Source organism: Chiloscyllium plagiosum, unplaced genomic scaffold (genome assembly GCF_037043375.1).
Source record: "Chiloscyllium plagiosum isolate Xiang-an unplaced genomic scaffold, Cpla_swu_hap1 HiC_scaffold_31, whole genome shotgun sequence".
NCBI lineage: Eukaryota > Metazoa > Chordata > Chondrichthyes > Orectolobiformes > Hemiscylliidae > Chiloscyllium > Chiloscyllium plagiosum.
This window is the reverse complement of record NW_028270169.1, coordinates 48,446,056-48,470,931: the sequence shown is the minus strand read 5'-3', so window position 1 is coordinate 48,470,931 and position 24,876 is coordinate 48,446,056.

The window sequence follows — 24,876 nt, the reverse complement described above, 5'->3', positions numbered from 1 at the left end:
TTTGTGGATGTGTGTCAGTGAGTGTGATGTGGTGTTTGTGTAAGTGCGTCAGTGAGTGTTATGTAGTTTTAGTGGAATTGTTTCAGTGAGTGTAATATAGTGTTTGTGTAAGTGTGTCAGTGAGTGCGATGTGGTGTTAGTATAAGTGTGCCAGTTAGTCTGATGCGGTGTTTGTGTAAGTGTGTCAGTGAGTGTAATGTGATGTTTGTGGAAGTGCGTCAGTGAGTGTGATGTGGTGTTTGTGGAGGTGGTTCTGTGAGTGAGATGCAGTGTTTGTTGAACTGTGTCAGTGAGTGTGATGTGGTGTCTGTGGAGGTGGTTGTGTGAGTGAAATGCGGTGTTTGTGGAAGTGTGTCGGTGAATGCGATGTGGTGTTTGTGGAGGTGGGTCTGTGAGTGAGATGTGGTATTTGTGTAAGTGTGTCAGTGAGTGTGATGCGGTGTTTGTGTAAGTGTGTTAGTGTGTGTGATATGGTGTTTGTGGAGGTGGGTCAGTGAGTGAGATGCAGTGTTTGTGGAAGTGTGTCAGTGAATGTGATGCGGTGTTTGTGGAAGTGTGTCAGTGAGTGTGATGTGGTGTTTGTGTAAGTGTGTCAGTGAGTGTGATGAGGTGTTTGTGTCAGTGTGGCAGTAAGTGTGATGCAGTGTTTGTGTAATTGCGTCAGTGAGTGTGATGTGGTGTTTGTGGAGGTGGGTCTGTGAGAGTGTTGTGGGGGTTGTGTAAGTGTGTCAGTGAGTGTGACGTGGGGATGTGTAAGTGTGCCAGTGAGTGTGATGAGGTGTTAGTATAAGTGTGTCAGTCAGTGTGATGTGGTGTTTGTATAAGTGTGTCAGTGAGTATGATGCTGTGATTGTGGAAGTGTGTCAGTGAGTGTGATGCGGTGATTGTGTAAGTGTGTCAGTGAATGTGACGTGATGTTTGTGTAAGCGTGGCAGTAAGTGTGATGCAGTGTTTGTGTGTAGTGTGTCAGTGAGTGTGATGTGGTGATTGTGTAGGTGTGTCAGTGAGTGTGTTGCGGTGTTTGTGGAGATGGGTCTGTGAGTGAGATGTGCAGTTTGTGTAAGTGTGTCAGTGAATGTAATGTATGTTTGTGTAAGTGTGTCGGTGAGTGTGATGCGGTGTTTGTGCAAGTGTGTCAGTGAGTGTGATGCAGTGTTTGTGTAAGTGTGTCAGTGAATGTGATGAAGTGTTTGTGGAAGCGTGACAATGAGTGTGATGTGGTGTTTGTATATGCTTGTCAGTGAGTGTGATATGGTGTTTGTGTAGTTGTGTCAATGAGTGTGATGTGGTTGTTGTGTAAGTGTGTCAGTGAGTGTGATGAGTTGTTTGTGTCAGTGTGGCAATAAGTGTGATGCAGTGTTTGTGTGAGTGTGTCAGTGAGTGTGATTCGGTGTTTGTGCAAGTCTGTCAGTGAGTGCGATGTGGTGTTTGTGGAAGTGTGTCAGTGAGTGTGACGTGGTGTTTGTGTAGTTGTGTTAGTGGGTGTGATGTGGTGGTTGTGTAAGTGTGTCAGTCAGTGTAATGCGATGTTTCAGTAAGCGTATCCGTGAGTGTGATGCGGTATTTGTGGATGTGGGTCTTTGAGTGTGTTGAGGGAGTTGTGGAATTTTGTCAGTGAGTGTGATGTGATGTTTGTGTAAGTGCGTCAGTGAGCGTTATGTAGTGTTTGTGGAATTGTTTCAGTGAGTGTAATATAGTGTTTGTGTAAGTGTGACAGTGAGTGTGATTCGGAGTTTATGGAAGTGTGTCAGTGAGTGCGATGTGGTGTTAGTATAAGTGTGTCAGTTAGTCTGATGCGGCGTTTGTGGAAGTGTGTCAGTGAGTGTAATGTGATGTTTGTGGAAGTGTGTCAGTGAGTGTGATGTGGGGGTTGTGTAAGTGTGTCAGTGAGTATGATGTGGTGTTTGTGTAAGTGTGTCAGTGAGTGTGATGAGGCGTTTGTGTCAGTGTGTCAGTAAGTGTGATGTGGTGTTTGTGTAGGTGTGTCAGTGAATGTGACACAGTGGTTGTGTAAGTGTGTCAGTGAGTGTGATGCGGTGTTTGTGTAAGTGTGTCAGTGAGTGCGATGTGGTGTTTGTATAAGTGTGCCAGTGAGTATGATGCTGTGATTGTGGAAGTGTGTCAGTGAGTGTGATGCGGTGTTTGTGTGAGCGTGTCAGTGAGTGTGATTTAGTGTTTGTGCAAGTCTGTCAGTGAGTGCGATGTGGTGTTTGTGGAAGTGTGTCAGTGAGTGTGACGTGGTGTTTGTGTAGTTGTGTCAGTGAGTGTGATGTGGTGGTTGTGTAAGTGTGTCAGTCAGTGTAATGCGATGTTTCAGTAAGCGTGTCTGTGAGTGTGATGCAGTATTTGTGGATGGTGGTCTTTGAGTGTGTTGAGGGAGTTGTGGAAGTTTGTCAGTGAGTGAGATGCGGTGTTTTTGTAAGTGTGACAGTGAGTGTGAAGTGGTGTTTGTGTAGGTGTGTCAGTGAATGTGACACAGTGGTTGTGTAAGTGTGTCAGTGAGTGTGATGCAGTGTTTGTGTAAGTGTGTCAGGGAGTGCGATGTGGTGTTTGTATAAGTGAGTCAGTCAGTGTAATGCGATGTTTCAGTAAGCGTGTCCGTGAGTGTGATGCGGTATTTGTGGATGTGGGTCTTTGAGTGTGTTGAGGGAGTTGTGGAAGTTTGTCAGTGAGTGGGATGTGGTGTTTTTGTAAGTGTATCATGAAGTTTGATGTGGTGTTTGTATAAGTGTGTCAGTGAGTGTGATGTGGTGTTTGCGGAAGTATATCAGTGAGTGTGATGCAGTGTTTGTGTAAGTGTGTCAATGAGTGCAATTCAGTGTTTGTGGATGTGTGTCAGTGAGTGTGATGTGGTGCTTGTGTAAGTGCGTCAATGAGTGTTATGTAGTGTTTGTGGAATTGTTTCAGTGAGTGTAATATAGTGTTTGTGTAAGTGTGACAGTGAGTGTGATGCGGAGTTTGTGGAAGTGTGTCAGTGAGTGCGATGTGGTGTTAGTATAAGTGTGTCAGTTAGTCTGATGCGGTGTTTGTGGAAGTGTGTCAGTGAGTGTAATGTGATGTTTGTGGAAATGTGTCAGTGAGTGTGATGTGGTGGTTGTGTATGTGTGTCAGTGAGTGTGATGCGGTGTTTGTGGAGGTGGTTCTGTGAGTGAGATGCGGTGTTTGTGTAAGTGTGTCAGTGGAGTGTGATGTTATGTTTGTGGAGGTGGGTCTGTGAGTGAGATGCGGTGTTTGTGGAAGTGTGTCAGTGAGTGTGAAGTGGTGTTTGTGTAAGTGTGTCAGTGAGTGTGATGAGGTGTTTGTGGAAGTGTGACAATGAGTGTGAAGTGGTGTTTGTGTAAGTGTGTCAGTGAGGGTGACGTGTTGGTTGTGTAAGTGTGTCAGTCAGTGTAATGCGATGTTTGTGTAAGCGTGTCAGTGAGTGTGATGCAGTATTTGTGGAGGTGGGTCTTTGAGTGTGTTGAGGGAGTTGTGGAAGTTTGTCAGTGAGTGGAATGTGGTGTTTTTGTAAGTGTATCATGAAGTTTGATGTGGTGTTTGTATAAGTGTGTCAGTGAGTGTGATGTGGTGTTCGCGGAAATATATCAGTGAGTGTGATGCAGTGTTTGTGTAAGTGTGTCAATGAGTGCGATTCAGTGTTTGTGGATGTGTGTCAGTGAGTGTGATGTGGTGTTTGTGTAAGTGCGTCAGTGAGTGTTATGTAGTTTTAGTGGAATTGTTTCAGTGAGTGTAATATACTGTTTGTGTAAGTGTGTCAGTGAGTGCGATGTGGTGTTAGTATAAGTGTGTCAGTTAGTCTGATGCGGTGTTTGTGGAAATGTGTCAGTGAGTGTAATGTGATGTTTGTGGAAGTGTGTCAGTGAGTGTGATGTGGTGTTTGTGGAGGTGGTTCTGTGAGTGAGATGCAGTGTTTGTCGAACTGTGTCAGTGAGTGTGATGTGGTGTTTGTGGAGGTGGGTGTGTGAGTGAGATGCGGTGTTTGTGGAAGTGTGTCAGTGAGTGTGATGTGATGTTTGTGTAAGTGTGTTAGTGTGTGTGATATGGTGTTTGTGGAGGTGTGTCAGTGAGTGAGATGCAGTGTTTGTGGAAGTGTGTCAGTGAATGTGATGCGGTGTTTGTGGAAGTGTGTCAGTGAGTGTGATGTGGTGTTTGTGTAAGTGTGTCAGTGAGTGTGATGAGGTGTTTGTGTCAGTGTGGCAATAAGTGTGATGCAGTGTTTGTGGAAGTGTGTCAGTGAGTGTGATGCGGTGTTTGTATAAGTGTGTCAGTGAACGTGACGTGATGTTTGTGTAAGCGTGGCAGTAAGTGTGATGCAGTGTTTGTGTGAGTGTGTCAGTGAGTGTGATGTGGTGGTTATGTAGGTGTGTCAGTGAGTGTGTTGCGGTGTTTGTGGAGATGGGTCCGTGAGTGAGATGCGGTGTTTGTGGAAGTGTGTCAGTGAATGCGATGTGGTGTTTGTGGAGGTGGGTCTGTGTGTGAGATGTGCAGTTTGTGTAAGTTTGTCAGTGAGTGTGATGTGTTTGTGTAAGTGTGTCAGTGAATGTAATGTATGTTTGTGTAAGTGTGTCAGTGAGTGTGATGCAGTGTTTGCGTAAGTGTGTCAGCGAATGCGATGAGGTGTTTGTGGAAGTGTGACAATGAGTGTGATGTGGTGTTTGTATATGCTTGTCAGTGAGTGTGATATGGTGTTTGTATAGTTGTGTCAATGAGTGTGATGTGGTTGTTGTGTAAGTGTGTCAGTGAGTGTGATGAGGTATTTGTGGATGTGGGTCTTTGAGTGTGTTGAGGGAGTTGTGGAAGTTTGTCAGTGAGTGGGATGTGGTGTTTTTGTAAGTGTATCATGATGTTTGATGTGGTGTTTGTATAAGTGTGTCAGTGAGTGTGATGTGGTGTTTGTGTAGGTGTGTCAGTGAGTGTGACACAGTGGTTGTGTAAGTGTGTCAGTGAGTGTGATGCGGTGTTTGTGTAAGTGTGTCAGTGAGTGCAATGTGGTGTTTGTATAAGTGTGTCAGTGAGTATGATGCTGTGATTGTGGAAGTGTGTCAGTGAGTGTGATGCGGTGTTTGTGTAAGTGTGTCAGTGAGTGTGACGTGATGATTGTGTAAGCGTGGCAGTAAGTGTGATGCAGTCTTTGTATGAGTGTGTGTCAGTGAGTGTGATGTGGTGGTTGTGTAGGTTTGTCAGTGAGTGATGCGGTGTTTGTGGAGGTGGGTCTGTGAGTGAGATGCGGTGTTTGTGGAAGTGTGTCAGTGAATGCGATGTGGTGTTTCTGAACTGTGACAATGAGTGTGATGAGGTGATTGTGGAGGTGTGTCTGTGAGTGAGATGCGCAGTATGTGTAAGTGTGTCAGTGAGTGTGATGTGTTTGTGTAAGTGTGTCAGTGAATGTAATGTATGTTTGTGGAGGTGGGTCAGTGAGTGAGATGCAGTGTTTGTGGAAGTGTGTCAGTGAATGTGATGCAGTGTTTGTGCAAGTGTTTCAGTGACTATGATGTGGTGATTGTGTAAGTATGTCAGTGAGTGTGATGAGGTGTTTGTGTCAGTGTGGCAGTAAGTGTGATGCAGTGTTTGTGTAAGTGTGTCAGTGAGTGTGATGTGGTGGTTGTGTAGGTGTGTCAGTGAGTGTGATGTGGTGTTTGTGCAAGTGTGTCAGTGAGTGCGATGTGGTGTTAGTATAAGAGTGTCAGTTAGTCTGATGCGGTGTTTGTGGAAGTGTGTCAGTGAGTGTAATGTGATGTTTGTGTAAGTGTGTCAGTGAATGTAATGTATGTTTGTGGAGGTGGGTCTATGAGTGAGAGGCGGTGTTTGTGGAAGTGTGTCAGTGAATGCGATGTGGTGTTTATGGAGGTGTCAGTGAGTGAGATGCGGTGTTTGTGTAAGTGTGTCAGTGAGTGTGATGTAGTGTTTGTGGAATTGTTTCAGTGAGTGTAATATAGTGTTTGTGTAAGTGTGACAGTGAGTGTGATGCGGAGTTTGTGCAAGTGTGTCAGTGAGTGCGATGTGGTGTTAGTATAAGTGTGTCAGTTAGTCTGATGCGGTGTTTGTGGAAGTTTGTCAGTGAGTGTAATGTGATGTTTGTGGAAGTGTGTCAGTGAGTGTGATGTGGTGGTTGTGTATGTGTGTCAGTGAGTGTGATGCAGTGTTTGTGGAGGTTGGTCTGTGAGTGAGATGCGGTGTTTGTGGAAGTGTGTCAGTGAATGCGATGTGTTTGCGGAGGTGGGTCTGTGAGTGAGATGCGGTGATTGTGGAAGTGTGTCAGTGAGTGTAATGTGATGTTTGTGGAAGTGTGTCAGTGAGTGTGATGTGGTGGTTGTGTAGGTTTGTCAGTGAGTGTGATGCGGTGTTTGTGGAGGTGGGTCTGTGAGTGAGATGCGGTGTTTGTGGATGTGGGTCTGTGAATGAGATGCGGTGTTTGTGGAAGTGTGTCAGTGAATGCGATGTGGTGTTTGTGAAAGTGTGACAATGAGTGTGATGTGGTATTTGTGGAGGTGTGTCTGTGAGTGAGATGCACAGTTTGTGTAAGTGTGTCAGTGAGTGTGATGTGTTTGTGTAAGTGTGTCAGTGAGTGTCATGCGGTGTTTGTGTAAGTGTGTCAGTGAATGTGATGAGGTGTTTGTGTAAGTGTGTCAGTGAGTGTGATGTGGTGTTTGTGCAAGTGTGTCAGTGAGTGTCATGCGGTGTTTGTGTAAGTGTGTCAGTGAATGTGATGAGGTGTTTGTGTAAGTGTGTCAGTGAGTGTGATGTGGTGTTCGTGTTGTGGTGTCAGTGAGTGTGATGTGGTGGTTGTGTAAGTGTGTTAGTGTGTGTGATATGACGTTTGTGGAGGTGGGTCAGTGAGTGAGATGCAGTGTTTGTAGAAGTGTGTCAGTGAATGTGATGCAGTGTTTGTGTAAGTGTGTCAGTGAGTGAGAGGCGGTGTTTGTGGAAGTGGGTCAGTGAATGCGATGTGGTGTTTGTGGAGGTGGGTCTGTGAGTGAGATGCGGTGTTTGTGTAAGTGTGTCAGTGAGTGTGATGTGGTGTTTGTGTAAGTGTGCCAGTGAGTGTGACGTGGTGGTTGTGTAAGTGTGCCAGTGAGTTTGATGCGGTGTTTGTGGAGGTGGGTCTGTGAGTGAGATACGGTGGTTGTGTAAGCGTGTCAGTGAGTATAATGCGGTGTTTGTGTAAGTGTATCAGTGAGTGTGACGTGATGATTGTGTAAGCGTGGCAGTAAGTGTGATGCAGTATTTGTGTGAGTGTGTCAGCGAGTGTGATGTGGTGGTTGTGTAGGTGTGTCAGTGAGTGTGATGCGGTGTTTGTGTAAGTGTGTCAGTGAATGCGATGTGGTATTTGTGGAGATGGGTCTGTGAGTGAGATGCGGTGATTGTGGAAGTGTGTCAGTGAATGCGATGTGGTATTTGTGGAGGTGGGTCTGTGAGTGAGATGCGGTGTTTGTGTAAGTGTGTCAGTGAGTGTGATGAGTTGTTTGTGTCAGTGTGGCAGTAAGTGTGATGCAGTGTTTGTGTGAGTGTGTCGGTGAGTGTGATTCGGTGTTTGTGCAAGTCTGTCAGTGAGTGCGATGTGGTGTTTGTATAAGTGTGTCAATGAGTGTGACGTGGTGTTTGTGTAGTTGTGTTAGTGAGTGTGATGTAGTGGTTGTGTAAGTGTGTCAGTCAGTGTAATGCGATGTTTCAGTAAGCGTGTCCGTGAGTGTGATGCGGTATTTGTGGATGTGGGTCTTTGAGTGTGTTGAGGGAGTTGTGGAAGTTTGTCAGTGAGTGGGATGTGGTGTTTTTGTAAGTGTATCATGAAGTTTGATGTGGTGTTTGTATAAGTGTGTCAGTGAGTGTGATGTGGTGTTCGCGGAAATATATCAGTGAGTGTGATGCAGTGTTTGTGTAAGTGTGTCAATGAGTGCGATTCAATGTTTGTGGATGTGTATCAGTGAGTGTGATGTGGTGTTTGTGTAAGTGCATCAGTGAGTGTTATGTAGTGTTTGTGGAATTGTTTCAGTGAGTGTAATATAGTATTTGTCTAAGTGTGACAGTGAGTGTGATGCGGAGTTTGTGCAAGTGTGTCAGTGAGTGGGATGTGGTGTTAGTATAAGTGTGTCAGTTAGTCTGATGCAGTGTTTGTGGAAGTGTGTCAGTGAGTGTAATGTGATGTTTGTGGAAGTGTGTCAGTGAGTGTGATGTGGTGGTTGTGTATGTGTGTCAGTGAGTGTGATGCGGTGTTTGTGGAGGTGGTTCTGTGAGTGAGATGCGGTGTTTGTGTAAGTGTGTCAGTGAGTGTGATGTGGTGTTTGTGGAGGTGGTTCTGTGAGTGAGATGCGGTGTTTCTGTAAGTGTATCATGAAGTTTGATGTGGTGTTTGTATAAGTGTGTCAGTGAGTATGATGCTGTGGTTGTGGAAGTGTGTCAGCGAGTGTGATGCGGTGTTTGTGCAAGTGTGTCAGTGAATGTGATGAGGTGTTTGTGGAAGTGTGACAATGAGTGTGATGTGGTGTTTGTATAAGCTTGTCAGTGAGTGAGATGTGGTGTTTGTGGAAGTGTTTCAGTGAGTATGATTTGGTGGTTGTGTAAGTGTGTTAGTGTGTGTGATATGGCGTTTGTGGAGGTTGGTCAGTGAGTGAGATGCAGTGTTTGTGGAAGTGTTTCAGTGAGTATGATTTGGTGATTGTGTAAGTGTGTCAGTGAGTGTGATGAGGTGTTTGTGTCAGTGTGGCAGTAAGTGTGATGCAGTGTTTGTGTAAGTGTGTCAGTGAGTGTGATGTGGTGTTTGTGGAGGTGGGTCTATGAGTGAGAGGCGGTGCTTGTGGAAGTGTGTCAGTGAATGCGATGTGGTGTTTGTGGAGGTGGGTCTGTGAGTGAGATGCGGTGTTTGTGTAAGTGTGTCAGTGAGTGTGATGTGGTGTTTGTGTAAGTGTGTCAGTGAGTGTGACGTGGTGGTTGTATAAGTGTGCCAGTGAGTTTAATGCGGTGTTTGCGGAGGTGGGTCTGTGAGTGAGATATGGTGGTTGTGTAAGTGTGTCAGTGAGTATGATGCTGTGATTGTGGAAGTGTGTCACTGAATGTGATGCGGTGTTTGTGTAAGTGTATCAGTGAGTGTGACGTGATGATTGTGTAAGTGTGGCAGTAAGTGTGATGCAGTGTTTGTGTGAGTGTGTCAGCGAGTGTGATGTGGTGGTTGTGTAGGTGTGTCAGTGAGTGTGATGCGAAGTTTGTGGAGATGGGTCTGTGAGTGAGATGCACAGTTTGTGTAAGTTTGTCAGTGAGTGTGATGTATTTGTGTAAGTGTGTCAGTGAATGTAATGTATGTTTGTGTAAGTGTGTCAGTGAGTGTGATGCAGTGTTTGTGCAAGTGTGTCAGTGATTGTGATGAGGTCTTTGTGTAAGTGTGTCAGTGAATGTGATGAGGTGTTTGTGGAAGTGTGACAATGAGTGAGATGTGTTTGTATAAGCTTGTCAGTGAGTGCGATGTGGTGTTTGTGTAGTTGTGTCAGTGAGTGTGATGTGGTGGTTGTGTAAGTGTGTTAGTGTGTGTGATATGGTGTTTGTGAAGGTGGGTCAGTGAGTGAGATGCAGTGTTTGTGGAAGTGTGTCAGTGAATGTGATGTGGTGTTTGTGGAAGTGTGTCAGTGAGTGTGATGTGGTGTTTGTGTAAGTGTGTCAGTGAGTATGATGTGGTGTTTGTGTAAGTGTGTCAGTGAGTGTGATGAGGCGTTTGTGTCAGTGTGTAAGTGAGTGTGATGCGGTGTTTGTGTAAGTGTGTCAGTGAATGTGATGAGGTGTTTGTGTAGTTGTGTCAGTGAGTGTGATGTGGTGTTTGTGTAAGTGTGTTAGTGCGTGTGATATGATGTTTGTGAAGGTGGGTCAGTGATTGAGATGCAGTATTTGTGGAAGTGTGTCAGTGAATGTGATGCAGTGTTTGTGGAAGTGTGTCAGTGAGTGTGATGTGGTGTTTGTGTAAGTGTGTTAGTGAGTATGATGTGGTGTTTGTGTAAGTGTGTCAGTGAGTGTGATGAGGTGTTTGTGTCAGTGTGGCAGTAAGTGTGATGCAGTGTTTGTGTAAGTGTGTCAGTGAGTGTGATGTGGTGTTTGTGGATGTGGGTCTGTGTGTGAGATGTGCAGTTTGTGTAAGTTTGTCAGTGAGTGTGATGTGTTTGTGTAAGTGTGTCAGTGAATGTAATGTATGTTTGTGTACGTGTGTCAGTGAGTGTGATGCAGTGTTTGTGCAAGTGTGTCAGTGAGTGTGATGCAGTGTTTGTGTAAGTGTGTCAGTGAATGTGATGAGGTGTTTGTGGAAGTGTGACAATGAGGGTGATGTGGTGTTTGTATATGCTTGTCAGTGAGTGTGATATGGTGTTTGTGTAGTTGTGTCAATGAGTGTGATGTGGTGGTTGTGTAAGTGTGTCAGTGAGTGTGATGAGTTGTTTGTGTCAGTGTGGCAGTAAGTGTGATGTGGTGTTTGTGTGAGTGTGTCAGTGAGTGTGATTCGGTGTTTGTGCAAGTCTGTCAGTGAGTGCGATGTGGTGTTTGTATAAGTGTGTCAGTGAGTGTGACGTGGTGTTTGTGTAGTTGTGTTAGTGAGTGTGATGTAGTGGTTGTGTAAGTGTGTCAGTCAGTGTAATGCGATGTTTCTGTAAGCGTGTCCGTGAGTGTGATGCGGTATTTGTGGATGTGGGTCTTTAAGTGTGTTGAGGGAGTTGTGGAAGTTTGTCAGTGAGTGGGATGTGGTGTTTTTGTAAGTGTATCATGAAGTTTGATGTGGTGTTTGTATAAGTGTGTCAGTGAGTGTGATGTGGTGTTCGTGGAAATATATCAGTGAGTGTGATGCAGTGTTTGTGTAAGTGTGTCAATGAGTGCGATTAAGTGTTTGTGGAAGTGTGTCAGTGAGTGTGATGTGGTGTTTGTGTAAGTGCGTCAGTGAGTGTTATGTAGTGTTTGTGGAATTGTTTCAGTGAGTGTAATATAGTGTTTGTGTAAGTGTGACAGTGAGTGTGATGCGGAGTTTGTGCAAGTGTGTCAGTGAGTGCGATGTGGTGTTAGTATAAGTGTGTCAGTTAGTCTGATGCAGTGTTTGTGGAAGTGTGTCAGTGAGTGTAATGTGATGTTTGTGGAAGTGTGTCAGTGAGTGTGATGTGGGGTTGTGTAGGTGTGTCAGTGAGTGTGATGCGGTGTTTGTGGAGCTGGTTCTGTGAGTGAGATGCGGTGTTTGTGTAAGTGTGTCAGTGGAGTGTGATGTGGTGTTTGTGGAGGTGGTTCTGTGAGTGAGATGCGGTGTTTGTGTAAGTGTGTCAGTGAGTGTGATGTGGTGTTTGTATAAGTGTGTCAGTGAGTATGATGCTGTGATTGTGGAAGTGTGTCAGTGAGTGTGATGCGGTGTTTGTATAAGTGTGTCAGTGGAGTGTGATGTGGTGTTTGTGGAGGTGGTTCTGTGAGTGAGATGCGGTGTTTCTGTAAGTGTATCATGAAGTTTGATGTGGTGTTTGTATAAGTGTGTCAGTGAGTGCGATGTGGTGTTAGTATAAGTGTGTCAGTTAGTCTGATGCAGTGTTTGTGGAAGTGTGTCAGTGAGTGCGATGTGGTGTTTGTGGAAGTTTGTCAGTGAGTGGACGTGGTGTTTGTATAAGTATGTCAGTGCATATAGTGCGGTGTTTGTGAAAATGTGTCAGCGAGTGTGATGCGGTATTTGTGGAACTGGCTCTGTGAGTGAGAGGCAGTGTTTCTGGAAGTGTGTCAGTGAATGTGATGCGATGTTTGTTCAAGTGTGTCAGTGAGTGTGATGTGGTGTTTGTGTAAGTGTGTCAGTGAGTGTGATGTAGTGTTTGTGGAATTGTTTCAGTGAGTGTAATATAGTGTTTGTGTAAGTGTGTCAGTGAGTGTGATGCAGTGTTTGTGCAAGTGTGTCAGTGAGTGTGATGCAGTGTTTGTGTAAGTGTGTCAGTGAATGTGATGAGGTGTTTGTGGAAGTGTGACAATGAGGGTGATGTGGTGTTTGTATATGCTTGTCAGTGAGTGTGATATGGTGTTTGTGTAGTTGTGTCAATGAGTGTGATGTGGTGGTTGTGTAAGTGTGTCAGTGAGTGTGATGAGTTGTTTGTGTCAGTGTGGCAGTAAGTGTGATGTGGTGTTTGTGTGAGTGTGTCAGTGAGTGTGATTCGGTGTTTGTGCAAGTCTGTCAGTGAGTGCGATGTGGTGTTTGTATAAATGTGTCAGTGAGTGTGACGTGGTGTTTGTGTAGTTGTGTTAGTGAGTGTGATGTAGTGGTTGTGTAAGTGTGTCAGTCAGTGTAATGCGATGTTTCAGTAAGCGTGTCCGTGAGTGTAATGCGGTATTTGTGGATGTGGGTCTTTGAGTGTGTTGAGGGAGTTGTGGAAGTTTGTCAGTGAGTGGGATGTGGTGTTTTTGTAAGTGTATCATGAAGTTTGATGTGGTGTTTGTATAAGTGTGTCAGTGAGTGTGATGTGGTGTTCGCGGAAATATATCAGTGAGTGTGATGCAGTGTTTGTGTAAGTGTGTCAATGAGTGCGATTCAATGTTTGTGGATGTGTATCAGTGAGTGTGATGTGGTGTTTGTGTAAGTGCATCAGTGAGTGTTATGTAGTGTTTGTGGAATTGTTTCAGTGAGTGTAATATAGTATTTGTCTAAGTGTGACAGTGAGTGTGATGCGGAGTTTGTGCAAGTGTGTCAGTGAGTGCGATGTGGTGTTAGTATAAGTGTGTCAGTTAGTCTGATGCAGTGTTTGTGGAAGTGTGTCAGTGAGTGTAATGTGATGTTTGTGGAAGTGTGTCAGTGAGTGTGATGTGGTGGTTGTGTATGTGTGTCAGTGAGTGTGATGCGGTGTTTGTGGAGGTGGTTCTGTGAGTGAGATGCGGTGATTGTGTAAGTGTGTCAGTGAATGCGATGTGGTGTTTGTGGAGGTGGGTCTGTGAGTGAGATGTGCTGTTTGTGGAAGTGTGTCAGTGAGTGTGATGTGGTGTTTGTGTAGGTGTGTCAGTGAATGTGACACAGTGGTTGTGTAAGTGTGTCAGTGAGTGTGATGCGGTGTTTGTGGAGGTGGTTCTGTGAATGAGATGCGGTGTTTGTGTAAGTGTGTCAGTGAGTGTGATGTGGTGTTTGTGGAGGTGGTTCTGTGAGTGAGATGCGGTGTTTCTGTAAGTGTATCATGAAGTTTGATGTGGTGTTTTATAAGTGTGTCAGCGAGTGTGATGCGGTGTTTGTGCAAGTGTGTCAGTGAGTGTGATGCGGTGTTTGTGTAAGTGTGTCAGCGAATGTGATGAGGTGTTTGTGGAAGTGTGACAATGAGTGTGATGTGGTGTTTGTATAAGCTTGTCAGTGAGTGTGATGTGGTGTTTGTGTAGTGGTGTCAGTGAGTGTGATTTGGTGGTTGTGTAAGTGTGTTAGTGTGTGTGATATGGCGTTTGTGGAGGTGGGTCAGTGAGTGAGATGCAGTGTTTGTGGAAGTGTGTCAGTGAATGTGATGCAGTGTTTGTGCAAGTGTTTCAGTGAGTATGATTTGGTGATTGTGTAAGTGTGTCAGTGAGTGTGATGAGGTGTTTGTGTCAGTGTGGCAGTAAGTGTGATGCAGTGTTTGTGTAAGTGTGTCAGTGAGTGTTATGTGGTGTTTGTGGAGGTGGGTCTATGAGTGAGAGGCGGTGTTTGTGGAAGTGTGTCAGTGAATGCGATGTGGTGTTTGTGGAGGTGGGTCTGTGAGTGAGATGCGGTGTTTATGTAAGTGTGTCAGTGAGTGTGATGTGGTGTTTGTGTAAGTGTGTCAGTGAGTGTGACGTGGTGGTTGTATAAGTGTGCCAGTGAGTTTGATGCGGTGTTTGTGGAGGTGGGTCTGTGAGTGTTATGTAATGTTTGTGGAAGTGTGTCAGTGAGTGCGATGTGGTGTTTATGGAAGTTTGTCAGTGAGTGGATGTGGTGTTTGTATAAGTATGTCAGTGCGTATGGTGCGGTGTTTGTGAAAATGTGTCAGTGAGTGTGATGCGGTGTTTGTGGAGGTGTGTCTGTGAGTGAGATGCGGTGTTTGTGGAAGTGTGTCAGTGAGTGTGATGTGATATGTGTGGAGGTGGGTCTGTGAGTGAGATGTGGTGTTTGTGTAAGTGTGGCAGTGAGTGTGATGTGGTGTTTGTGGAAGTTTGTCAGTGAGTGTGATGCGGTGTTTTTGTAAGTGTGTCATGAAGTTTGATGTGGTGTTTGTTATGTGTGTCATTGAGTGGGACGTGGTGGATGTGTGAGTGAGTATGATGGTGTTTGTGTAAGTGTGTCAATGAGTGTGATGCCATATTTGTGTAGGTGTGTTAGTCAGTGTGGTGCGCTGTACGTGTAAGTGTGTCAGTGAATGTGATGTGATGTTTGTGTAAGCGTGTCAGTGAGTGTGATATGGTGTTTGTGAAAGTGTGTCAGTGAGTGTGATGTGGTATTTGCTTAAGTGTGTCAGTGAGTGTGATGTGATATTTGTATAAGCGTGGCAGTGAGTGTGATGTGGTGTTTGTGGAAGTGTGTCAGTCAGCGTGATGTAGTGTTTGTGTAAGTATGTCAGTGAGTGTGATGTGGTGTTTGTGTAAGTGTGTCAATGAGTGTGATGCAGTGTTTGTGGATGTGTGTCAGTGAGTGTGATGTTGTGTTTGTGTAAGTGCGTCAGTGAGTGTTATGTAGCGTTTGTGGAACTGTTTCAGTGAGTGTGATGCAATGTTTGTGGAAATGTGTCAGTGAGTATGATGTAATGTTTGTGTATGACTATCAGTGAGTGTGATGCAGTGTTTGTGTAAATGTGTCTGTGAAAGTGATGTGTTTGTGGAAGTGTATCTGTACGTATCATGTGGTGTTTGTGTAAGTGTGTCAGTGAGCGCGATGTGGTGTTTGTGGAAGTGTGTCAGTGAGTGCGACGTCGTGTTTGTATAAGTATGTCAGTGAATATGATGTGGTGTTTGTGGAAGTGTGTCAGTGAGTGTGATGTGACGTTTGTTTAAGTGTGTCAGTGAGTGTGATGTGGTGTTGGTAGGCGTATATCAGTGAGTATGATGCAGTGTTTGTGTAAGTATGTCAATGAGTGAGCTGCAGTGTTTGTGGATGTGTGTCAGTGAGTGTGATGTGGTGTTTGTGTAAGTGCATCAGTGAGTGTTATGTAGTGTTTGTGGGATTGTTTCAGTGAGTGTGATGCAATGTTTGTGTAAGTGTGTCAGTGAGTGTGATGTGGTGTTGGCGGACGTATATCATTGAGTGTGATGCAGTGTTTGTGTAAGTATGTCAATGATTGCGATGCAGTGTTTGTGGAAGTGTGTCAGTGAGTGTGATGTGGTGTTTGTGTAAGTGCGTCAGTGAGTGTTATGTAATGTTTGTGAAATTGTTTCAGTGAGTGTGATGCATTGTTTGTGGATGTTTGTCAGTGAGTGAGTCAGTCAGTGTGGTGCGGTGTTCGTGTAAGTGTCAGTGAGTATGATGCGGTGTTTGTGTAATTGTGTCAGTGAGTATGATGTAGTGTTTGTGTAAGTGTGTAAGTGAGTGTAATGTGGTGTTTGTGGAAGTGTGTCAGTCAGTATGATGTAGTGTTTGTGTAAGTGTGTCAGTGCATATGATGCGGTGTTTGTGGACGTGTGTCAGTGATTGTGATGCGGTGTTTGTGGAAATGTGTCAGTCAGTGTGATGTGGTGTTTGTGTAAGTGTGTTAGTGAGTGTGATGCGGTGTTTGTGGAAGTGTGTCAGTGAGTGTGATGTGGTGTTTGGATAAGTGTGTCAGTGAGTATGATGTGGTGTTTGTGGAAATGTGTGAGCGATTGTGATGTGGTGTTTGTGTAAGTGTGTCAGTGAGTGTGATGCGGTGTTTGTGGAAGTGTGTCAGTGAGTATGATGGAGTGTTTTTGTAAGTGTGCCAGTCACTGTGATGCTGTGCTTGTGTAAGTGTGTCGGTCAATGTGATGTAGTGTTTGTGTAAGTGTGCCAGTGCATATGATGCGGTGTTTGTGGAAGTGTGTCCGTGAGTGTAATGTAGTGGTTGTGTAAGTGTGTCAGTGATTATGATGCGGTGTTCGTGTAAGTGTGTCAGTGAGTATGATATGGTGTTTGTGTAAGTGTGCCAGTCAGTGTGATGCAGTGTTTGTGTAAGTGTGTCAGTGAGAATGATGCAGTGTTTATGGAAATGTGTCAATGAGTGTGATGTGGTGTTTGTGTAATGTGTCGGCGAGTGCGATGCGGTGTATGTGGAAGTGCGTCAGTGAGTGCGATGTGGTGCTTGTGTAAGTATGTCAGTGAGTGTGATGTGGTGTTTGTGTAAATGTGTCAGTGAGTGTGATGCAGTGTTTGTGGAAGTATGTCAGTGAGTGCAATGTAGTGTTTGTATAAGTGTGTCAGTGCTTATGATGCGGTGTTTGTGCAAGTGTGTCAGTGTATATGATGTGGTGTTTGTGTAAGTGTGTCATTGAAAGTGATGCGGTGTTTGTGTAACTGTGTCAGTGAGTATGATGTGGTGTTTGTGTAAGTGTGTCACTGAAAGTGATGCGGTGTTTGTGTAACTGTGTCAGTGAGTATGATATGGTGTTTGTGTAAGTGTGCCAGTCAGTGTGATGCAGTGTTTGTGGAAGTGTGTCAGTCAGTGTGATGTAGTGTTTATGTTAGTGTGTCAGTGCATATGATGCGGTGTTTGTGAATATGTGTCAGTGAATGTGATGTAGTGTTTGTGTAAGTGTGTCAATGAGTGTGATGCAGTGTTTGTGGAAGTGTGTCAGTGAGTGCAATGTAGTGTTTGTATAAGTGTGTCAGTGCTTATGATGCGGTGTTTGTGCAAGTGTGTCAGTGTATATGATGTGGTGTTTGTGTAAGTGTGTCACTGAAAGTGATGCGGTGTTTGTGTAACTGTGTCAGTGAGCATGATATGGTGTTTGTGTAAGTGTGCCAGTCAGTGTGATGCAGTGTTTGTGGAAGTGTGCCAGTGAGTGTGATGCAGTGTTTGTGTAGGTATGTCAGTCAGTGTGATGTAGTGTTTATGTTAGTGTGTCAGTGCATATGATGTGGTGTTTGTGAATGTGTGTCAGTGAATGTGATGTAGTGTTTGTGTAAGTGTGTCAATGAGTGTGATGCAGTGTTTGTGTAAGTGTGCCAGTGAGCGTGATGTGGTGTTTGTGTAAGAGTGTCACTGAATGTGTTTGCATAAGGGTGTCGGTTAGTTTGATGTGGTGTTTCTGTAAGTGTGTCAGTGACTATGATGGAGTGTTTGTGTAAGTATGCCAGTGAGTGTGATGCAGTGTTTGTGTAGGTATGTCAGTCAGTGTGATGTAGTGTTCGTGTAAGTGTGTCAGTGAGTATGATGCAGTGTTTGTGGAAGTGTGTCAGTAAGTGTGATGTGGTGTTTTTGTAAGTGTGTCAGTGAGTGTGATGTAGTGTTTGTGGAAGTGTGTCAGTGTGTGTGATGTATTGTTTGTGTAAATGTGTTAATGAGTTTGACATGGTGTTTTCTTCTGATAATGTTACTGTCGTAGATCAATAGCTGCTATTGAGTCCCAGCTGGAAAAGGGCACGATGAGTCTTGTGAGAGGGTGGGGTGTTGTTCTAATGTAGCATTCGGTTCAGTTCTGCTGTGACTATTGGTGTGTGAGAGGTGGAGTGCTGCTGCATGTAGCAGTGTGTTGAGTTAGTGGTGAGATTTGTGGGAAATGGCATTTATCAATTAAACTCACTAACTTTCACCACCGCTGAGATCATTGACCTAGATGCAGTATTGCACCCAGATCCTTTGCTCTTAACGCGTGGGCTGACTCTCAGGGCAGTCTGGATCCACTACCTTCACAATGTTTGTCCTGTCTCCTGATCCTTTGAGCGTTACTGATGTCTCTCCTCCTCTGCTTCTTCTGGATCAAACTGTTTAATGCAGTGTCAGATGTCTTACTTAAGGGGTGGCACAGTGGCTCAGTGGTTAGCACTGCTGCCTCACAGCGCCAGGGACTCAAGTTCGATTCTAGCCTCGGGTGACTGACTGTGTGGAGTTTGCACGTTCTCCCCGTGTCTGCGTGGGTTTCCTCTGGGTGCTCCGGTTTCCTCCCACAGTCCAAAGATGTGCAGGGCAAGTGAATTGGCCATACTAAATTGCCCATAGTATTAGGTGCATTAGTCAGGGGTAAATGGGTCTGGGTGGGTTGCTCTTCGGAGGGTTGGTGTGCACTAGATGGGCTGAAGGACTTGTTGCCCCGCTGTTGGTAATCTAATCTAAAATACCACCCTCTGCCAAATTTCCAGGTTGGATCAATTAATGAATTCATTCTATCTCTGTTGCAGCCACAGAACAGCTTCTCTTTAAATTATGCTGCCACATTGGAAGCAATAATTGCACTCTAAGATCCCAGTACCTGTTGACAGCAATTATCACATTTTGGGATCACAACATTTGGCACATTCTATACACTCTTAACCAACTGTAAGAATTCTGCTGACAGTGTTTCTGGCAATAGCTCTACAGTTTGAAATAAGAAACTTATTACCTGATATATAAGGATTGGTTAAAGCATTCTTATGATAGACTAATGTTTTATTAACTCCTCTCCCTTGCTTTAGTTTTTGGGTTAATCTGTTGCTTTCACCACATCATTTGCCTCTGGCACAGGGGGACGATTGAACTTTTTGATCAGTCACCTTTTCTGTCAAGTATCTCCTGGTATTTGTTGAACAAGACATGAGCTGCTGTAGGGTGTGAGTAGTTTGGGCGTTTCCTCTTTGCCAATGCATACACAGCCATCCAAAATTGTCAGGGCCTCGCCCAATGAGGGCAGGCGCTGTGTCGATTTGAACTTGAGACCTCTTGGTTTTGTAGGCATTTGTTTTGATTAGGTTAGATTCCCTACAGTGTGGAAACAGGCCCTTCAGCCCAACCAGTCCACACCGACCCTCCGAAGAGCAACCCACCCAGATCCATTTCCCCCTCTGACTAATGTACCTAACACTATGGGCAATTTAGCATGGTCAATTCACCTGCCCTGCACATCTTTGGACTGTGGGAGGAAACCGGAGCACCCGGAGGAAACCCACACAGACACTGGGAGAACGTGCAAACTCCACACAGACAGTCACCCCAGGTTGGAATCGAACCTGGGACCCTGGTGCTGTGAGGCAGCAATGCTAACCACTGAGCCACCGTGCCACCCACAGCATGTCTACATGTTTAATTCATTCATGGGACATGAACTTCATTGGCATTTACTGTCCATCCCTATTTGGCCTTGAGAGGGGCATGGAGTGTAAAAATTGGCACATCATGATGCAGCTGTATAAAACTTTAGTGAGGCCACATTTGGAATATTGTGCACAGTTCTGGTCACTGCACTATCAGAAGGATGTGGAGGCTTTGGAAAGGGTATAAAAATAGTTTACAAGGATGTTGCCCGGTTTGGAGGGTGTAGGCTGTGTTTGGCGAGATTGGACAAAGTTGGTTTATTTCCACTTGAACATTGGAGGCTGATAGAAGTTTACAAAATTGAGAGGCATGGTTGGAATGGATAGTAGAAGTCACTTTTCAAGGGTAGACATGTCAATTAATGGGGACATAGGTTTAAGGTAAAAGGAGAAAGGTTTATGTGAAAGGCAAGTTTTTTTACACAGACAGTGGTAATGCCTAGAATGCGCTCCCAGAGAAGGTGGTAGAAGCAGATACAATAGCAACATTTGAAACATCTTGACAGATACATGAATAGGAGAAAGTAGGGACAGTTGAAGAGTGTGGTGCTGGAAAAGCATAGCCAGTCAGGCAGCATCGAGGAGCAGGAGAGTCGATATTTCAGGCATAAGGCCTTTTTCAGGGATCATCAGGGTACATGAACAGTCAGGGAATGGAGGGATATGAACCACGTAGAGACAAAATGTTTTTAGTTCAGGAAGGCGCCATGTGTCAGTACAGTCTTGGTAGGCCAAAAGATCTGTTCCTATGCTGCACTATCCTTTGAGTTGGAGCTGGTGAGCAGCCATTTTGACCCACTAAAATCCATATGATGTCAGGTGACCCACAAGGCTATTAGAGAGGGAGTTCCAGGATGTTGGTGCAGTGCAAGTACCAGAACATGATATAAGACATTTCCCAACGCAGGATGGTGTGTGACTTGAAGGGGACCTTACAGAGGACTGGGTTGTTGTGCAAATGGGTTTGGAATTTACTGTCAGAGGATATGTGGGCAAGTTTCAGCAGCGCATCTTGTATCTGGTGCACATTGCTGTCACTGTGCATCAGTGGTGAAGGGATTGAGTGTTAACAGCGGTGATTAGGATGGCAGTCAACCAGGTTGGTTTGTCCTAGATAGTGTCAAAGTTCTTTGAGTGTTGTTGGAGCTGCACGCTTCCAGGAAAATGGGGAGTATTGCAATGCATTCTTGACTTGTGCCTTGTAGATGATGGACAGATTTTGGGGAGTCAAAAGGTGAGTTGTTTGCCACAGTATTCTTAGCCTCTGACCTGCTCTTGTAGCCAGTGTTTATGTGATGAGTCCAGTTCAGTTTCTGGTCAACAAAACAGAGCTGGTTTGAAGGATGGAGCTGGTAAAGCAGGCTGATTGGAAGTGAGTGAATATCAAAATGGTATTGCTAGTCATGGTAACAGAGCTGACAATAGTTGGCTGATGGCTCACTGGAGGGACACTGGTTGTGGCTTGAATCAAATGGATGGGTTTGTGGATTGAAGCTGATGGAGGTAGCCAATGATTCAGTTCATTTGCCTGACGGAAGCTGTCAATTGACATCACTGGGTTTTGCCTCATCCTTTGCGTCAAAGTCATAATGGTGTGGCAATGAATTCTTTGCTCATTAATCTTGAGAACAGAAAGATTTGATTTTTGGAAATGGCTGAAGGTGTAGTGACGTGATAGTGGCTTTAGATGACACCTACACTTTGAGCAAGAACGCAAAGAGAAAAGGAAAACATAGTTAGGGCGGGACAGGGAAATATCTCACTTCGCAGCACAAGCAGCCCAAATATCTGCAGAGGCTGTCAGGCCACTCCCACTAGCTGCTGAAAGCAAATAATACAAATGTAAGTTTCTCTGCAATTGATGCCAAGTAATTCACACATCATGAGCTGCCTAATAGCAGGTTCGATTCCAGCCTCGGGCAATTGTCTGTGTGGAGTTTGCATATTATCCCTGAGTCTGCGTGGGTACCCTCCGGGTGCTCCAGTTTCTTCCCACAGTCCAAAGATGTGCAGGTCAGGTGAATTAGCCGTGCTAAATTGCCCATAGTGTCAGGTGCATTAGTCAGAGGGAAGTGGGTCTGGTTGGGTTACTCATCAGTGGGTCGGTGTGGGTTGGGCTGAAAGGCCTGTTTCCACACTCTAGGGAATCTAGTCTAATCTAAAACTCAATTCATAATTGGCCATAAAAATGAATGCAAGCTGCATATGTGACAATGCACAAAGTAAAGATTTGTAGCAGAAGGATTTTCATCTGATACAGCAGCACATTCTTAAATACTCCAACCTGCAATGTGCTTATGGCTGGCCTTGGTGTTTATCAAAGGTACAATCCTCTGTAAATGTATTGTGTCATGGTGAGCATTGGCACCAACAGCCCAAGCTACAGTCTTGAGCTCTCCTGTAGCCTTACACCAGAGCAAGCCAGTAAAAGGTACAAACACTGGGCAATGAATCACAGACAATCGGTGCAGATCTGAAATATCACAACGTAGGACTAGGAGGAGGGTATTGTTTGTAATGTGACATGATATGACTCATTTGGCCATGATAGGGCTGACCATCATGTGCTATGATTAGGACGAGAAGCAACTCTGAAGAAACGTGGTACCAGTCTCAAAATGTTAACTCTCATTTTCTCTCCATAGATGCTGAGTTTCTCCAGCATTCTCAGTGTCTGTTTCAGATTTCCAGCATCTGCAGATTGTTAGCAGTGCTGCTCTGTTGAATGGTAATAATTATTAGAATTACTGGAGATTTTTCCCAGTCAGTGGGAGATGTGTTGGTTTCATATTGTCTGACTCCTCATAGCTCCCGTACCTCAAAAGGTAATGGATGAAGAAGCAACATGCAGAGCTGGCCTCATCATTAAACAGAAAAGACATCTGTGAACATGTACTGAAACAACATATCCATTTAAATGTTACAATTAAATATTCTCCATACAACATGGGTTATAGCCCCTGAATCAGCAGCCTCAGGACTGGGCCTTGGGCAAATGAGGGCATTTGCGGACAATGGGAGGTCATGCGTCACGGTTTGCATATGCATTTTAAACTATTTATTTAATGCCTGTCCCTGTACTCAGCTTTTAAATCATCCCTTTTCTCTCAACTATTGTGAAGGTGTTGGCACATTCAAAGACATCTCCCCTTTTGTGTACTACTGATGGTGACCTTTGATGGACTATTCAACTGTGGAGTTATCACACTTGGCTGGACACCTGTGGAACGTTCTTGAGATTCGATTCCATACAGTGTGGAAACAGGCCCTTCGGCCCAACAAGTCCACACCGACCCTCCGAAGAACAACCCACCCAGACCCATTTACCTCTGACTAACGTACCTAACACAATGGGCAATTTAGCATGGCCAATTCACCTGACCTGCACATTTTTGGATTGTGGGAGGAAACCGGAGTAAACCCATGCAGACACGAGGAGAATGTGCAAACTCCACACAGACAGTCACCCGAGGTGGGAATCAAACCTGGGTCCCTGGCGCTGTGAGGCAACAGTGCTAACCACTGCGCCACCATGTCGCCTTGATCACTCTCCTCATCTATCTTCTGCAGACAGTTTTGCAATGTGTTGTATCCTGTATGTCTTTGGTCTTTCTGAGGTGCATCTCTCTTGTACTGTTGCTCTTGCTCTGCAATGCCCCCTCTTGGTTCCAAGCCAACTGTCAGCTCTGTGGCCGACTGATTGCATTGATTCTTGCTGCAACTTCTTCATCGCATCATCTTCAACATCACTGGCTTTTTCTCTTGTACCTGCGCCCCGCATTGCCACTTGCACAATCTCTTCCTCAGCCAGATGATTTACATCTTCGTCAACATCCGTTTGATCCTGTAAATCTTCCTCTCGAGCCGTGTAGGGCTGGACATACAGTTGGCAAACTCCAACCACTTGAGAATGATTTGTTTGTCTTGAGAAAGTCTGAATCCAGTGAAGTCAGTCCCCTGGAGCCAGATCAGGTCCGTCCTCAAACATCAAGGCTGGCCACAGACAGTGCTGTGCACCATTCAGAATGGAGACAGTCACCTTTTTTCCCCAGTTGTAAGGTAACGCCCAAATCATATAATTGTGGTTAATTCTTTTGGAAATGCAATCACACACCTCCCAGCTTTAACAGCTGAAGGTAATCTGTGTACAAACACAGACCAAAACTTAGGGTGGAAGATACTTTGATCACAAGGCAGTTTAGGGCTATTTACACTTCAATCACATTGTCTCTAACAAGCGGGTCAGTTTTGGGCTGAGCAGAACAATCGCTAAGAATTAGCATCGTTTTCTAAGTCAGATGCTGCTGATATTGCTGCAGCAGGTTCTGCCTTTGATACAGTTTTTTTTCTCTTGTAATACTCAAGGCCTAACTTAGTGATTATTCACAATTTTTCTTGTTGCCATAGTATATAACTGGGAATATTCTCACCTGTTTGAATGGCCTTGGGTTCACACTTTTGCCAATGTCCATGAGTTGTACACCCCCATATCATTGCAACAAACAGTCACCCTTGTCCCTTCGCTCTTTCACTCCAGCTGGCACCTGTCAAGCCTCTGCTGCTAAGATTCTGCACACAATGCGAATAGACAGCACTGTATACCTGCTCTGGGAATAACTTCTCAGTACTAACTAATTGTGTAAACTCTTCAACATTCTTGGCAGCAGCTTTAGTATTTGCACTTCTGCCTTCACCATGTACAAAACATTGATAACTGCCAGACCTGTTCTTACGCTGCTGCAGCAAATGTTCACAGGCTCACTTCTTTCTGGAATATGTTTGCTCAGGCAATTAATATCAGAAATGTTCACTCCAGTATTTCAGTAAACCTGAATCACTGAATGAGGGCACTTTATAAAAATCACTGCTCCTTCCTTCCTTTATTGACTTACAGTCTACCATGTCTTTCTTACTCTCACCTTCAGTTAAAAATAAAATTCAAGAAAAGATTCTTCTGCTTCTGAGATAGGTATATTTTTAAATCAGTCACGGATCAGACTTGTGGGGATAAAGCAGGAACGTGGAGTTGAGGATTATCAGATCAGCCATGGTCTCTGAATGGTGGTGTGGACTCAGTGGGGTGGCACGGTGGCTCAGTGGTTAACACTACTGCCTCACACTGCCAGGCACCAGGGTTCAATTCCAACCTAGGGTGACAGTCTGTGTGGAGTTTGCACATTCTCCCTGTTTCTGGGTGGATCTGATGATGTGTATGTTAGGTGGATTGGCTGTGGTATGGGCAGGAGTTTGGGTCTGGGTAGGATGCTCTTCAGAGGGTTGGTGTGTGCTCAGTGGCCTGCATCCACACTGTAGGGATTCTGTTCTCTGATTAAATGGCCTACTTCAGCTTCTCTGACTTATGGTCTCTAAATCATACCATCCTGGGACTATCAAACAACCATGCCCATGTTTAATTGTCTCCTATATTTCAAAGGTTCACTGTTCTCTTTGATGCCATTTCAAGCTGTTCAATGGCTAAATGCCAGGAACAGGGCTTTTGCCCGAAATGTCGATTTTACTGCTCCTCGGATGCTGCCTGAACTGCTGTGCTCTTCCAGCACCACTAATCCAGAATCTAGTTTCCAGCATCTGCAGTCATTGTTTTTACCTAAATGCCAGGAACGGGCTACAGGCCCAAAGCTCTTAAATGCTGCGAGCTGCCTTTACAGTGATTGGCTGCCTCGACAGCCTCAGTGCTGCTCTGTAAAATGCTGCACTCCCTCAGAAACCAA